This window comes from Rhopilema esculentum, chromosome 17, assembly GCF_057945365.1.
Source record: "Rhopilema esculentum isolate cy_ngs chromosome 17, ASM5794536v1, whole genome shotgun sequence".
NCBI classification, from domain to species: Eukaryota; Metazoa; Cnidaria; class Scyphozoa; order Rhizostomeae; family Rhizostomatidae; genus Rhopilema; species Rhopilema esculentum.
This window is the reverse complement of record NC_142831.1, coordinates 6,619,373-6,635,479: the sequence shown is the minus strand read 5'-3', so window position 1 is coordinate 6,635,479 and position 16,107 is coordinate 6,619,373.

Sequence of the window (16,107 nt, the reverse complement as noted above, 5' to 3'; positions counted from 1 at the left end):
AGGCATTTCTGAAATCAAACTTAGCCTTGCTACAAGGTAAAGAGTTCGGGTGTAAAAGCAAGTCCGAGGCAGGTTCAATATGGCCTATAGAAAAAGACCACAAACGTAGACAAATTGTTGTTAGATTACCCCGGATGCTCAGCGAAACCTCGTTAGAAATCGAAGACGTTGATGAGGTACCGATCAGAACAGTTTTCTCATACACTCACTCGAAAAGATGATTCCATTCAGTTTCATCACATCCTTCGACTTTTACAACGTTAAATGGTAGCTAAAAGTTCATAGAGTAGGCGCTATTTAGCTTTTATCTTTTGCCTTCCAAGAAGCTATTCGAACAGGAATTTCAAAGTATCTTTCATTTATATAATTCTATCATACATAGGTTTAAAGTAAGTTTGAAGTTCTAGTGAAAACGTTATGTTCATTACGCCAAAACAGTTGAATCCATTGGCATTATTTTCATTTTTGCAACGGTGAAATGTTTAGAAAACGACATAGACAACACAAGCCACGAGGTGCAATCCATTGTGTATAAAAGAAAATTAGAGAAAAAAAATATTAGAGATAATGAAGACGTTAACTAATTTCTCGCCCCTGCAAACGGAGCTCCATCGAAGTTATTGTAAAGAGGTAGTCATAAATTTTATAAATATTATTTGCTTGTGATTGATTTAGAATCGCCTGTAGTAGCGCAACGAAGGCAAAAACAGATAAAAGTAATAGAGGGGGAAGGGGTGGTTTTTTATATATAGATTGTTTTGCTCCGCTAGCTCGATATATTTACTCTAAAATAGCTCCGTATGCCGGCGGGAAATATTAATAACCTTAATTTTTTTATCAGTTTTTGGTCTTTTAAATCCAATATCATTTAAATCGGATTGCACCTCGTCGTTTTGTGTTGTTACTGTCCTAATTTTGTCATATTATCGCAAGATCCTCATGAAACCGAGGGATTGCTTATATCCAGCGTCTCCTTGTTAAAAACTAAACGACACAGTTGCATGTCATGGTAGCCCTAAAAAGACGTTGATTTGTGTGCTGTTTCTATCCTTCCAAAGGATTTTCGCTAAATGAAAAGGGAGTAATATAATCAGAAGTCAAAGTTGATGTTTATAGCTTTTGTCTCGAGATATCCTAGATTTGCACCGCGTAAATAATCCACGAAATCATCTGATTTGATAGTAATTTGAATAAAGTTAATTAGAAATGCAGAACTTGCTCTTTCTTCCGCTTTCTGACTGACAAATAATTCATAGCTACCGAAATCTGTGAGACTTTCCTTCATTTTACGACGACACTAATTCGAAGAGCAAGTTTTGAATGAACTTTCAATGCCAAAACTGACTTAAGGTAGAAGAACTGTGGCTTACTTTAACTGAACAAGGCAATTTTTAAGTGAAAATCTGTTTAATGACAGCGCAGATCAGTTCAACATCATGATCGCCTTCAAGCAAATTTGCATGCAGAAAACGTGAGCTCAATTCATACTCATAATTAGAATTCAGTGACCCACATTAGCAAAGCTGCACCTCACATACTTGATTCAGGGCTGTAGATTTAGTATTTTCAAACCTTCTTTTTCAATCAATGTTCACAAGAGAAGATAACTAAAAAAAGCTGGTTTAGAGAAAATAGAGAAAATAGCTGGTTTAGAATATTATGAAAACAATCTTAAAAAAAACTGCAAATAAAACGGGGAATACTTTTCTCCAACCCTAAGCTTATGACTTAAATGAATTGAACACAATTGTTTGCTTAAGTATACAAATCATCAAGTTCCGATATCCTCTTGCATATTTGAATTTCGTCTTTCTTTATTTCCAATTGGCCTTGTAATCACAAGTATTCTGATAACCTTTTGATTAAATGAAACTTTCCTCTTGGCTTTTCTCTCCTTTGGCGTACCCCCTGCCCCACTTCCCTTCATTATGGATTTGACCTCTTTATTTGTGATTTCATCAATACGTCTTTCTCTACCTGCCTTTTGCATTTTCTCAGTCGTCAATTTATTCGCGCCCCCTTCTTTACCATATGCGTTAACAAGTCTTCCTTTGCACACCTTCTGCTTTGCTGTATCTCGCTGCATATGTTTTAAGACGCCGTCTAGATGAAGGTCATCTACTTCTTTTAATGATTTTTCTGTCACCTTTTCCCCACGATCACCAATCGATAAGCAATTTTCATCGAACAAGAGGTTCTTATCTTGATTCATATCAGATATTTTCAACGATTTCTTAATTTTTCTTCCCCTTGCATTACATTTGCCGCCTTTGTGATAACCTTCTTTTAGGAGCAAGTCATTCATATTTGAATCCGCGTTGAGATCAAATGACGAACAAAGTCTACTAGATTCAGAATTTTTGGTTGTGTTTCCTGTTGACAGTTTTAGCTTCTCGTTTGGCTTCTCAATCGGTGGAAGAGAATTTGCCGGTTTCTTTACTGCAGAATTTTGTATTAGATAGAGGGCGTCGGGCCTTTGAAGCAAATTGAGAACCTTTGATTTTTCATGAGGGCCATAAAATTGATTTTTCGGCAATGTTTGAGAGAGCGATTTATCGTGAAGATCTTTAAGTGAGATTGGTTTCAATTGATGCAATAAAGTCGGGCCTGGTATTTGCCGAGGCGTTTTTCTTGCAGGTAGAAATAGCGTTTCATCCTTTTCTTTCCTAGGTGTCTCTTTCCTTTTAGCAGGAGATTGCAAATCTAGCTTACAGTTCCATTTTTTTAAATCTCCTTTCTCCATACAAAAAGCTTCAATTTTTCTACCGCTGCCTATTGATGTGGAGCTATATCGTCTGCTTTCTTTATTCTGCAAAACGCTTTGATAAGCTGGACAGGACACTCGCCTTGTCCTGTTAGCTACTCGTTGCTCCTCTCTCGGCGTTTCTCTGTTATCATCTTTATCATTTCTTAAACACTCTATCTCCTCGTTAACATCTCTAACATGTCTTTCTTGTACTTGACAATCATCTACCCTTGATGTTGAGCTAACATGCCTCACATGGTAAGCATCCAAACCGAAATCTTTAGCAGTTACTGGATCAGCGACTTGATCGTTCTTTACCAACTCTAATCCCGTCACAGCAAAAGTGAGACGACTGGCCAGTTCAATAGCATGCATCAAATTATATTGACTTGATTTTATCATTATTACCCTTCCTTTGATGTTCCAGATCAAGAACGTCTTTTCACCAACCAATCTCCCTTCGTAGATTCATCAGTTATACCGAGCTAAGACACAAGAGGCTTATACAGTATACCAGCCTTCGATTGAACCACGTGGTCATAAGATTCTTCTGTGAAATGCTTAGAATTTCTCCTATCGGAAATGATAAATATCTATGTTGTGCAAAACATTACCGAAATTCGTCGAAATCTCCTGACGCACCTTTATTAAATAATAATAAGTGAAAATTGCGAGAATCCAAACCAATTCTGTTTGTTTCATTAGCAAAAGACGAATACTACTTCTGGTGGCCTATTTATCGATGCTCAAGAAATACACTATCTTTTACGCGTGGTAAACCTCGAACTATTGATGGGCCTCGCATTTGCATTTATTTATAGATTTATTCATTTGGTATTAGTCATCCCTTTTTAGGAGTCATTGAAGCGAATGAATTAAATAAATCTTATACAGCGATAATCGAACTTATGTAATGATGAGCGAATTATGTAACGTTTGACTGGTCGTTGAAATTTTGTCATTTTCATAGAAATTTAATCTTCATTACATAACTAAGTCGCTCTTGCAAAAATCAGAATTACAGAAGGTTCGGTGGGTGTTATAGCTGACATTTTATCAAAGCTGAACCGGTTATTAAATTGAATCAGTAGGACGGAAGCATCACTTCCTCACTTCCCTGGAAAACAGATATCGAAATTTTACGCTGATTTGTTGGTGTTAAGAGAATCATGTGACGCACTAAAGGAGCTCAACAGGTCCCATCCTTTCAGCAATATCGTTCTTTCTTCATGGAAAGAAATTTATTTGTAAAAAATTACTGTTGCCCAAATAAGTCACTGTATTCTAACTAAAACAATAGACGTATGAGACACCGGTACTTAGGGAGCTGCGATACCCACAAATCAGGCACAATTTACTGAATTTAAGGTGCATCCGGCAAGACCCGTACCAGACTCCCCTCAACGTTCAGCCTCCTCTACGCTAATGTCTAAATTTGAAACAATAGTTCGCGATAATTGTGTGATAATGTTGTGGTTTGGCCGGCTTTTTCTACGCACAACTTGAGTAACAAAACATTTAAAACTCGAATTTAAAATTATTTTTATTGAAAGAATATTATAAACAAATTTAAAATATACGCATATTTTTTAAAGATCTTTTGAAACTTAGAGTTTTGTTATCTACGCATTAGCATCTCTAAGCGGTGCAAATTGGCAAACGGCATCATGTTGTCATTTCATAAGCTTTTTGAAAAAAGTTAGTCATAACAACTTACGTTAAAGCAAACTGAAAATGCATAGCTTAATTACGAAATTAAATCTATATTCAAATAAACACTTAAAGCACCTTTGTTCCTTTTCGAAGCTATGAATGTTTGTGACTCGAAGGACCGAGACGAAAGATGTGGTTTCAGACTTTTTGTAAGAACCGGAGTTGACTTTTAAGGTCAAAATATTAAAAATACTGCCTAGTTTCCCATTCTGGATTATATTTTCAAAATTTCTTCACATTTTCTAAACTTATGGCGTTAAACATTACCTACATGCAAAATACATATGTCTTTTTTACTTTTTTATTAAACGTGACGTTTCTAGGTTTTTTATTTTTACAATTGTCATCTTTCTTCATAATCCCATTGATATTCACTTTTTTCATTTTCACCTTGATATTTTTCCATTTTTCCTCATCAGAATAACTTTCATCTTCGCTTTCGACATCTATGTATTTATTTTGTAAGATTTTCTTCATCTTAAGTGCCTTTTTATTTTTACTTTTTGCCTTGTCCTTTCTTCTTTCTTCCGGCCTTTCGTTAATCTTATGGTCATATCTTTCTTTCTTTTCCTCAATATCCAAACAAACAGATGACGAAGACTTGATGCTTTTTGTTTGTTCATCAACCCGCTTGTCTCCTTTATGACCAAATTCCCTGAGCGTCGGTTCTTTCAACTCTCTTGGTTTGAACTCTTCCCTTTTTTTGTCCCTGCATTCTATCTTCGGCTTTACTGTACTGTCAACGCAATCTCGTTGTGAGTGCTTTCCTGGGCCACCGTCAAATCTTTCGTAATGAGAACTGGCTTTTATGTCGATGACTCTCTTACTGGCGAGTTTCAGCTGCCCATTATCTATTTTATCAATAGAAAACGTTCTCCTTATTCTTGGCATGTGTAATGTGCTCAGTGAATCGACATTGTCAACAGACATCACTTTCTCCTTTGCCACAGTGTGATGCTGAAGCTTATAAAGATCAGACTGTTTATATTCTCCTTGGCAGCTGCCTACACCATTTTCTGCCTCTTCTATTTTTGATTTGCATGGTTTGATTTTCTCCATTCTCAGCCACAGCTCATCTGGCTGAGTCCTTGCTAATGGAATAGTATCTAAAGAGAAAGTCCTCGACAGGGCAGCTCTTGCTATTTGTTTAGCAACTGCGTCGACGGCCAAGCTTCTGTTGTCAACAGAAAATCTTTCTCGACGAAGTTCTTGCTTCGTAAGAATTTCCTTATCAACAGATCGATACAAAATCGGCTCTTTCCTCCTAATCTGTGGAATATCTTTATTTGGATGCCAACTTGAATTTTCAATGTTTAGTGCCTTTCCCTTGTCAATATCAAGAATCTTCCGTCTATCGAAATTAAGATTTTCCTGCCACTGACGCTTCATTTTATCGTGTTCCTTCATATCACTTTCACTAACAACGCGTCTTCCTTTAAACGACAAATCGTCAATATTTCGGGGACTCTTGTTCATTATGATATTGTCAACATTGCCCCCTACAAACCCTCCGAGCCTGCGAGCCAGCACACTGTCGCTTTTTCTCCTCAATTTTTCTTCAGAAGCTTCTGCAGATGTTTGATTAAATTTCAATGCATGTTCCTTTTCATCCAAAAACGTTCTTCTTGAACCATGTATCCTTACTGCTAATCCTTCGCTTATTGGAGAGTTTTCAGCAAGCTTTCTTCCATTTTGCTGAGTTGCTAAATCGCTAAATCGCCTCCCAATTGGCTTCTTTTCCTTATGGAGGTCTCCTCTAATTGCCACATTTGTCAAGGGAGCTAAATGTCCCCCACCAAAAGCCATATCTTTTGAGTAGAGTTATCTTTCTCGTAGAAAAAACCTGAGAGCTAAAAGATGTTGCAAAATACCGATGTTTGATCCACTGGTATTTATTAATACTTGTATTTGCTGCGATTCATGTAACTAATTGAATTTTATTTTTTCTACAAGCCTGCAGATTCAGTTAGAAGAATTACTAAACAAATTCTCAATCGTATGCACTGTGTTTAACGCCTTGTCAATATTTCCTCAGCCTTTTTGTTGGACTCTTAGCCAGCAGGTCCGTGAATTGCAAACCAATATGCAGGTAGTTCTTCAGCAAAACTGCGTCTTACGAAGATGCTGAAGGTCATTCACAGTTCTGATCTCTACTCTGCAATTCTTCAACTGCTTAAACTGGACTTTTCTTCAACGATAGTAATGAAATTTATAAACAGTGTTTCCTGACTGGACTGTGATTGGTCCTAATTGTCCTTTTACAAGCTGATGCTAATTCTGACTAATTGCATCTGTGATTTTTTAATACAGCTACAGCGCGTTCTTGTGTCTCGAATGCTCCGCTCATAGGTCAATACTTCTTTGCAGTTGGTGCTGAATATCATGGTATTTCTAAAACTCATCTCTTAGCACCTGTGATGTTTACTTTTCTTATTGCAAATTTCTATACCTCTCTTCTTTGTTTAAAACCAACTTGCACAAGCGGATTATTAATGTTTTATAAGCTCTGTGGGTGCTTGCAGCTCAAACAGTGTCCTGGTTTTAATCATTTATAAGCAAAAGACAAACAAAGCCTATTCATAAACGAAAAAGGTGTTAATGTTGAGCTTTTCGATATCAATAAACGCTAGAAAATTCTTCTGAGCGCAGTCGTAAATCTGATTAATTTATCAAAACGTAATAAACTACATTTATTTTTGTTATAAAGCTGTTGCTACCCCACTGATACTGGGCAGTGTCTACCCACCCAAAGGTCTGTACTTATCTCTCATTGAATATCTAATTCTTAATGGAACTAAATGACATACATACAGCATACAAGGTCATGATTCAAATCATATATTCATTCAATAACAATCTGGTGCTATAAAGGTAACAATAGTTTTCTACACAATAACTCAATAATTGTCTTGTCTGACGTCATAGATAAGCCAAGAGTGAATGGTGAAGGCTTGAGATCTGTCGACTTTGGTATTCAGTTGTGGAGACAAAGCCCTGTTTCCTGAATGTTCAGTCAGTTGTTTGATGTTTGTTTGAATGCAACGGTAGGCATCTTAGTTCTGACCAGCACCTTCTAACACCAAACTTTTTTCATTGAGCAAAAGAGACGGGCTATTTTGTGTAACGTTTTTGTGTTTTAAAAAACGTAACTTTTTGTATTCAAAAGCCTTTGTTAAATATAATCAGTATAAAGTAAGGAATTAGTACTTTTCTCGAGCTTAGTTTTTTACAAAAACACGGTCAACCTATTAGCGCTAGGCCTCTTCGCCCATAAAAGCTAATAGAAGCCTCTCCAAATATTTTGCTAATAACCTGCTTAGTTTTCCATTTCAATCGGGTATTAATGAAAATTTGCTCCATTTCAATCTACATCTGGGTATAAATAGTTCCTAGCCTAGATTTTTTAATCTATGTTCTGATGTTCCTGCAAAAAGCTTTAGTAATCTTCAAAATGTTTGCTTTTTCAAGGCCGTTTTTAATTTTTGACACTAGGGATCATGGAGATCACCAGAAAGGATTCGGTGACTGAGATGAAAATTGTAGAGAACAACAAACCTCAGAAAAGGTGGCTCAAAAGACATTGAAGGACCTGTGTTTGGCTACAATTTTAAAGGGTGAAAACGAGTCACTTTAGGCAAAAATATACGTAATACCCGGCCCAATAACATTGCTAAAAGAAGTGTTATGATTTGTAGTCCTTGAGATAATGACCTTTGACTTTGCACAACTACATCTATCGATGTTTAGAAGTTGCAAAACACAATTCAATTCAATTCAATTTTATTGACAAATATACCTGAATACATTTCAATAGAGAATAAAAATAATTACCATAACATGAATTGAATTGAATTGAAATTGAATTGAACACATGAGAAATACTTAAAGCTGAATACTAGTGCAATGTTGTAAAAGGACTTCTAAGGGAACAAAATCGAAGATTTTTGGATTAGCAGGGGGTCGCACTGCTTTTCTGTACCATTAAGGTATTCTTATCATTGCTTTTTTGATGAGCTAAACTATACTTACAGATATTAAGCCAGGGAAAGGAGATAGCATAGAACTTTCTGCACTCCTCTTGCCCAATTATTTTAAGATAAATTTAACCGCAGTACCCCTTGACAGTACCCTATCTGGTTTACCGACAGCCACTGATACATTTGTGCTTTATTAAGTGGAAAGGTGAATATGTACAAACTGCTATTTGCCCTTTTTAGCATGTGTCGCCTACGCTTATAACCACCCTAGCCCTCTAACCGCAATCTGCAATTGCGCTCGAAACGTCCTTTACATCATCGGTTCTGCTTGCCCCCAGTGTTATCATGGACACGCACCCTTGAACACGTCAAATATGAGCCCAAAACAATTGATTATAGGAGAGAAATTTAGCAATACATTCCATTTCAACACAACCCTAAAAATTAATCTAAAAGATTCAACATTTTAGTTTAGTAAAGGTCAAAAGTCTTGCTTTGTTATTATGATCTAAGGTAACAAACAACTAATGAATGCCTAAAAATAATAAACGATTGCAAGAAAATGACTGCAAGGAATATGTTTCAGTTATGTCCGCAGGCCATCCAAAACCTATCAGTGGCCCTGCGCCCAGATAACCTCTGAAAATCCATGGCAGTTGCTCTGATTCTCGGATGATTTAATAACGCTTTTACCTGTAGAGTGATTCGCCCCGAGGTGTCGTGGCTTTGATACCTGGCAAAGAAAAAAGGATTGGAGATAAAATCAAAGAAATTTACAAAACTGCATTGATAAGAAGATAAATAGCCATTTTGGTCTAATGAAGGTGCTTTAAGACCGAGAGCAGATGAATTCGATGTTTGTGATACTAAGTGAATTAAAGCACCAGCTATGAAGGAGCTTGGTGACTGGAGCCCTATGTGGGAAATTAAGAGGGGACTCACTCACCCCTGGCAGGATGTCGATGCAGGAAGAACTACAGCAAAAACATATGTCTATATGCTTAGAAAACATGCTTAGATCAGTGATGATTCTCTATCAAATAGAAAGGATATTTTCGATAGGGCTACTTGGTCAAATGCTTAGATCGAAATGCATGAATAACGAGTTTCTAAGATGATAGGATGAAGGAGATAAGCCCCTTTTACAGCAATGGCTGTATTTGAGAAAGAGCACTGGTCCCTGGAAAATTGAAACTAAGACCCAGTGAAAAACCTACTAGACAGAGTCTGTATGAAACCTCTGCAATAATCTACTCATGATGCATGGCGGTCATTTCGTTCTTCAATGAAACCCGCGTGTAGCCGTCAATACACCAATGCTATTAACAGCCACGTTTTTAAATTCACCCCAAACCACATTGTACCATTCTTATGGTCTGGGCACAATTCTTCAGGTTGTTTGTGCTTGTATTGTGGATTTAATGACCAAATAAAGTTAAAAGGGGTTTAGCCACAAACTATCTTCAAGCACATTCCATTACAAACGTACAATATATGCTGCAAGCTACACTGCTAACAAAAGCTACTGGTTACAACAACATGGGGAACGGGACCATTACATGAAGATAAAGCTACTCTCTTTTTTATAACAAGCAATGAATTTTAGCTCAGACTGGCTGTTTCTAATTTTTTCTGAAATCTGAGGCTGGATTGTTCTTAATTTTTTCTCAAATAATTATTGTGCAAGCAGTGCAATTGCTAGCTTTTTCGCTCTAGGGACTTGTTCAGCCCGCGTTTGCCAACAAAGTGAGTAAGACATCCTTTATTTGTTGACAAATTTGAAAAATCGTCGAAAGAGCACCCCTAGATGGCAAAAACTCCTCGTTTTCTAGATGAAAAATTGCTCAAAATTTTTTTCTTATCTTTCTATCAATTTAGAGGCTCGTGTTTTTATAAAATTGTTCTTATAGAGTGAAAAGAGTCACACAAATGAGCACAAAATGACAAAACAGTCTGGTTGCTTTGCTTTCCCGTGGTTTTGCACAAAAGTTTTAAAAACATCATCCCTTACAAAAATTACCCATAGCGTTGCTGAGTCACTGAACAAGTCAGCTAAACCAATTTTTGGGGCTCTTCGCATAACATCTCCATCTTCTGTCTTTATGCATCTGGCGTACTGCACTGCAGCTAAAGAGGATACGGAAGAACGGAAGAACTATGTTTAAGCGTGATCTTTGTCGTGGCTAATTAAACTTTCTACTGTGGGTTGTCAATTTTTGGTGAAAGCTGCTGGTTTTCTGCAAACTTCTTTCTTGCAACCTGTACCCGTTAACACTTCTTAAGTGGTAGGTAGCCTTATCCACTGTGGCGTTATCTCCCAATTATGAATGAACTGAACTTAAATTTCTCTAGAACTCAGGGTGGATTGTAGGTTTTCGGCCTGACAACGGTCACCTGGCTGTATGGCTACAGACAAAAAATTCACTTGTCATCTTGCAAGGCCCTTCTAGGCCCTTTTATTATATCATTTTAAAATGCATGGCCTCGGGCTGCTTTGACATATTGCAGGTGCATTCTGATTCCATCAGCATTGTGCTCATTTCAAGACAGCTGCTCAGGAGAAAATTTCAAGAAATTCACAAATATCTTTCCATGCCTGTATTTAATATCACCTTGCTTTACGTTGCCACTTCTTAGAGGAAATTGAATCCTGACAATTCTAGCAAACCTGCATAGTAGCATTGTCTTGTTTTATATCGGTTTATTCAATCGAAATTTTCCTCTAGATTGCTCCTCTAAGGGGTAGATAATCAGCATCAAAACCTATTTTATTGTTTTGTAATAAAATTGCTTTGCCTCCTTTTCTGATAACAGAACAAGTCTTAAAACAGGGAGTATTAAGTTTCCCTCTAGTTGTTTTGATCAAGCAATAAAATGTTTTTAAAGCATCAATAGACTGTTAGGCACGCTCGTACAATGGATATGGAAAATTCAGAATTTTTGTTTGCAAGATGTTACAAAATTTACAACTTTGACTTGAAAACACCTATGATAAGAAACTTTCTACGATTAAGACCTCGTTTACACTACAGAAAGAAGAACGGAATTCTTGGCTCCGTTCTTGTTTGGGCACAATACCACTTTTTCTCATCGCGTTTACATTTCAGTAAAAAGAACGAAACTTTTATGTGAAGCAAGCGCAGTGGCGCGGCAATGACGTCTGACATTTTCAGAAAGCCTCGCCCCAACTCTAGATTAAGCCCTGTTTTCAATTATAACCAAAAGGTTCCGTTCCTGACCGTTTACACTAGAAAATACAAACACAATTTAGAAACGGAACCAAAGAGTTTCGCATTTTAGCGCAACCAAAGAAGAACGGAACCGTTCCCAAACAAGCACGAAACCAAGTTGCTTAGTGTAAACGCAAGGCATATCGTCGCTTTTTCAGGCACGGAACCAAGGTGTTTCGTTCTTATTTCTGTAGTGTAAACGGGGTCTAAGTAAAAGCAGAAAACCCTCAAACAACGGACACCTTCCTACAACGGACACCGACCTACAACGGACACCGTCCTACAACGGACACCTCTCTAAAACGGACACATCCATGCAGCGGACATCTCCTCACAGCGGGCACCTCTCTACAGTAGACATATCCTTTTTACGCACATCTTCCTACAACGAACAACGCCATACAGAGGACACCCAGGGTGTGGACTACACATTTACCTGATTGAAAAATTATTGCCTGAAATTCTTTAGTTGCTGTCACAAACCTCTGTAATACATTTGCAGATAAAAACAACTGGTACAATTTTGCCGTGGTTTTGAAAAATACCATGTTGTCAGTTACTTCTAAAGCTAGGTAACAAGCAGCACTGGTTGTCAATTTAGATCCCTTTTTCCCATCTGAGCGTGCCTTTTGAATGTTAAAAAAATCTGCAGCTCATAGTGAATTGCAGTTGACGCTTCTACCGAGAAACTTTAGGTGAAATGGACATAAGGCTAAACTTTATCTAAAGAGGGCCTGAATTTTTAGATTTAGTGCCAGCAAGAAATCTTTAAATCTTCAAGTCATTAGTTTGTTTACCTTCATTCATATAAAAGAATATCATATTTCACCAAAGGAACTACCTTTACTTGATCTTTTATTGATTATATGACAGGAAGGTCTCTGAAATACCTAAAGCGTTTCTTCCACCGAGCGGATTTTACCTGAAATTTCCTATTGAGATACTATTGGAGAGGGTGTGATACCCCTCCCACACCCCCGGTTGCGATGCCCCTGAGGACACCACCCTACAGCGGGCATATCTCCAGGAAAGACGCATCTCAACAATAAACACCTCTCTTTAACAGATACCTTCTAACAACAGACATGCCCCTACAATGCACATCGTTCTAAAGCAAATTGTAAAAAGAACATAGACTGATCAGGGTGACAAATGCATACTTTGATCTGACTTTTCGACCAACTCTCCACTTGTCTGTTATGTGGTTGTTTTGATGCGATACTTTTCAGATGAATGCCTTTCAAGGTATAACAAGTTGGGAATTTTCTTATTTTGTTATGATGAAATTTTTATTCAAAGATGAAACTTATTATTTGGTATTTGGTTTTGAAGTAGATATCTGAACCCTTTTCGAATTTATAAAGTAATTTTTCTTCAGGGATGAAATTCATAAAACTGGGCTCCAATTCAGGATTAGGTTGTATCTCCACGTGTCAGTCCATTCTTGTTATTGGCTTTTACTACCCTTGGAACTTAACTCCAAGTAATGGTAGTGTTTCTTAAAATAGATCTTTCTTTATTCTCTTACAATGAAGAATAAATTGGCTCTTTGACATCCAAACAGCTAATGTATATTTGATGTTATTTAAATTAATTGGATTATAAGTAAAAGTTTAAGAAAAGATTATTTTCACTGACAATGAACTGGCCTTTGAAATGAAAATAGGGCCTTGGATTGACTTTCGCAGTAAGAACACTTCCCACTGCTTTTAGTGTTTCATTCGTCTCTTTATTTTTTATATATTTTTTTAACAGGTACTCGGAAATAATAATGATTTAGTATGGTAGAGTACCTCTACCTAAAAAGCATTAAGTGTTAAAACAGCTGTAACAATGGTATTTTACCGTCTCAATAACAGGTTCAGCAGAGCCACAGATCGCTGTCTGTGCCAAATTAAAAATTTCATAACTACAAATTGATAACAAAGATTAAGGCTAATAATGATAATGTCACACACCTTATATTCTGTAATTTAGGACCTTAGCTTCATCATATATGAAGAATAAATGTTTGTTATTGACTTTTTATATGTATTCTCATTAAAACGTACAGGATAAGCATAGGTTTTCTGTACGGTACCCTATGGAGCATGAGAATACGTAGCAACCCTATGGCAATTTACAATCGACAGACAAACTAATTCAACTACATTTAAATTATAAAGATGAGCGAGAAATAAAAGTGAAATATATAGAGTGAGAAGAGAGAGAAATTTGCAGGTGTAATGCATTTCAAGTGTTTCTCAATTATATTAAGACTCTTTGGGGCTCTAGTGCGATTAAACCATAATCTTTTAAAAAAGTCTGCACCGACAAAATTTGATAAACTCGCACTCAAAAATCTTGGCAGCCTAAAAAGAGATCTTTTTACTTTCACAAAACTTTTTGCTTGTTGATATCTTTATAATTGTATTGAAGCTGATAAGCTCTCAATTATACTGGGTACAATGTGACATTAAAAGGGTGTGACGTTTGCATATTGCAGCCCAATTATCAAATATCATATTAAAACAATTTAATCATGATAAAAAATTTTAAGAATTATGACATTGCTTATCACATTTTTACTTCTCTGTGTTCATTCTTAAGTAAAACGCGGCTAGTGATTAAAGATCGCTTAACTTTGAGTTGTGAAAGAGCAGTTTTAGTGAACTTATTATTTTTAGAACAGCTGTGAAATTTCTTATCAACATTTTACATAAAAAGCTACGTGTTAAAATCCCTTGCCTTTAAAATCGTAAAGAGAGTAGAAGTCCAAGGTCTCAAATTTTTCTCGATATCTTTCCTCTTATTTACGTTTTTTCAATAATTGAACATGTTTTGGCACTTGGCATTCAGACTTTTCAATTTTCTATAAATTCTCTGCTACGGCTTTGAAAATATCATACCTATACGATCTTAAGATCTGAAGTTGCCAGACTTTTGCCTGTCATATTTAGAGCATGCGACTCTCTGAATGAGTTAGCAAAGAATTGCATTTCTGTAAAAATAGATGCAGTTCAATGTTCTTTTTTACCCAGTAGCTTTTAGAAACATAAAGATATTTAAACACTTAACAATGTTCCTGTTTTTTTGCACTACCGTAGCTACAACTAATGTAAAAGAACCAGAAAGTTAAATATTAGCAGTAACTGCTTATGACAACTTTTTCTAGCTTTGGATTTTAATTGGGGTTAAGCAACTTATGCTTCCTATGAAAAATTGCATTTGCAATAAATTCGAAAAATGCTGTTCATCGGATCAGCATTAAAACAATGAAAAATGAAAACGAACAAACAAATTATAAATGTAAGCAAAATAATTAGATACCTATATTCTTGCATTGATCAAGCAAGGCATTTTTGTTTTCATTTTTTCCATGCTTGATAATATTTGATTAAAATGCAATCGGTGTAAGAGGGTTTTATCATTTCCTGAAATATTTTAAAGGATTGAATAAGACGAGTTATTGACAGCAAAATTAACCTGTGCATTTATTCTCGAGGAGCCAAGCTGTTTATAAATACCTTTGCCAGACAATTTGGTAATGACTACTAACAAGCCTCAGATGAAAAGGGGAACGAACGATTTTGACAATTTTAGATGTCAGTTGACAAAAAAGAGCAGATTTTATCAAAAAATCAAGTTTGTGGCAAAATTTCATGCAAACGCTCCATTACAATTTCGCACACCTTATCGCGAGAAGAAAACAGCGGTTTATTGTAGTTTCATGCAGTTCGATATTAGGCCGGCTTGAAAATATAACCGCAAAGCATGTCGGTTGCTTAAAAGCCTTTCATGTAAAGTTGTTTTCAGTCACAATCCTCTGCTTTGAAATAATTGTAACTTGATTGCTTTTTACCTGGAAGATATTTAACCAAACTTAAAACATTCCCCAGTAATTGCAGCTTGAGAATAAGCACTAGGTAAGCACTCTTTCGTCCAGCATTATGCTCTTGCTTGGAGAAGAGGCGCAATCAAATTTTAGGCTGCTTTATTTGTCTAATCTTTAAATTAGCATCATTGTGTATAATTGTAACTTCGTTGAATTATACTCATACTCGGTGTTTCGTCAATTATTACGTTGAGGGGGCGCCAATGTGTGATCTGGGGGTAATTTCCTCATATTTATCAAAACATGGTCCACATAGTTATTCTAAAATTGAAATGAATTTTCTGTTTTTGTAAGTGTAGGTAGTGCTTTTTTAAGAACTGTCTCAGGAAAATACACCTTGTGTATAGCACAGAAACGACGCAAAAGGGCCTGGTCTGGTGGATCACGACCATAAACCTTCCACTTTGCAGCAGCTGGCGCAGTCCCGCCACTTCTTGAGTCTCAAAACCTTCTTGCCCCTCTCCCAACAAAGCAAAACTTCTAGCGACAGCAAACTTTTCTACTATTAGCAGCAAAAGCAGTATAGTTTTTGTGTACGAAGAATGAGTACACTATGTGGTGGGTCGA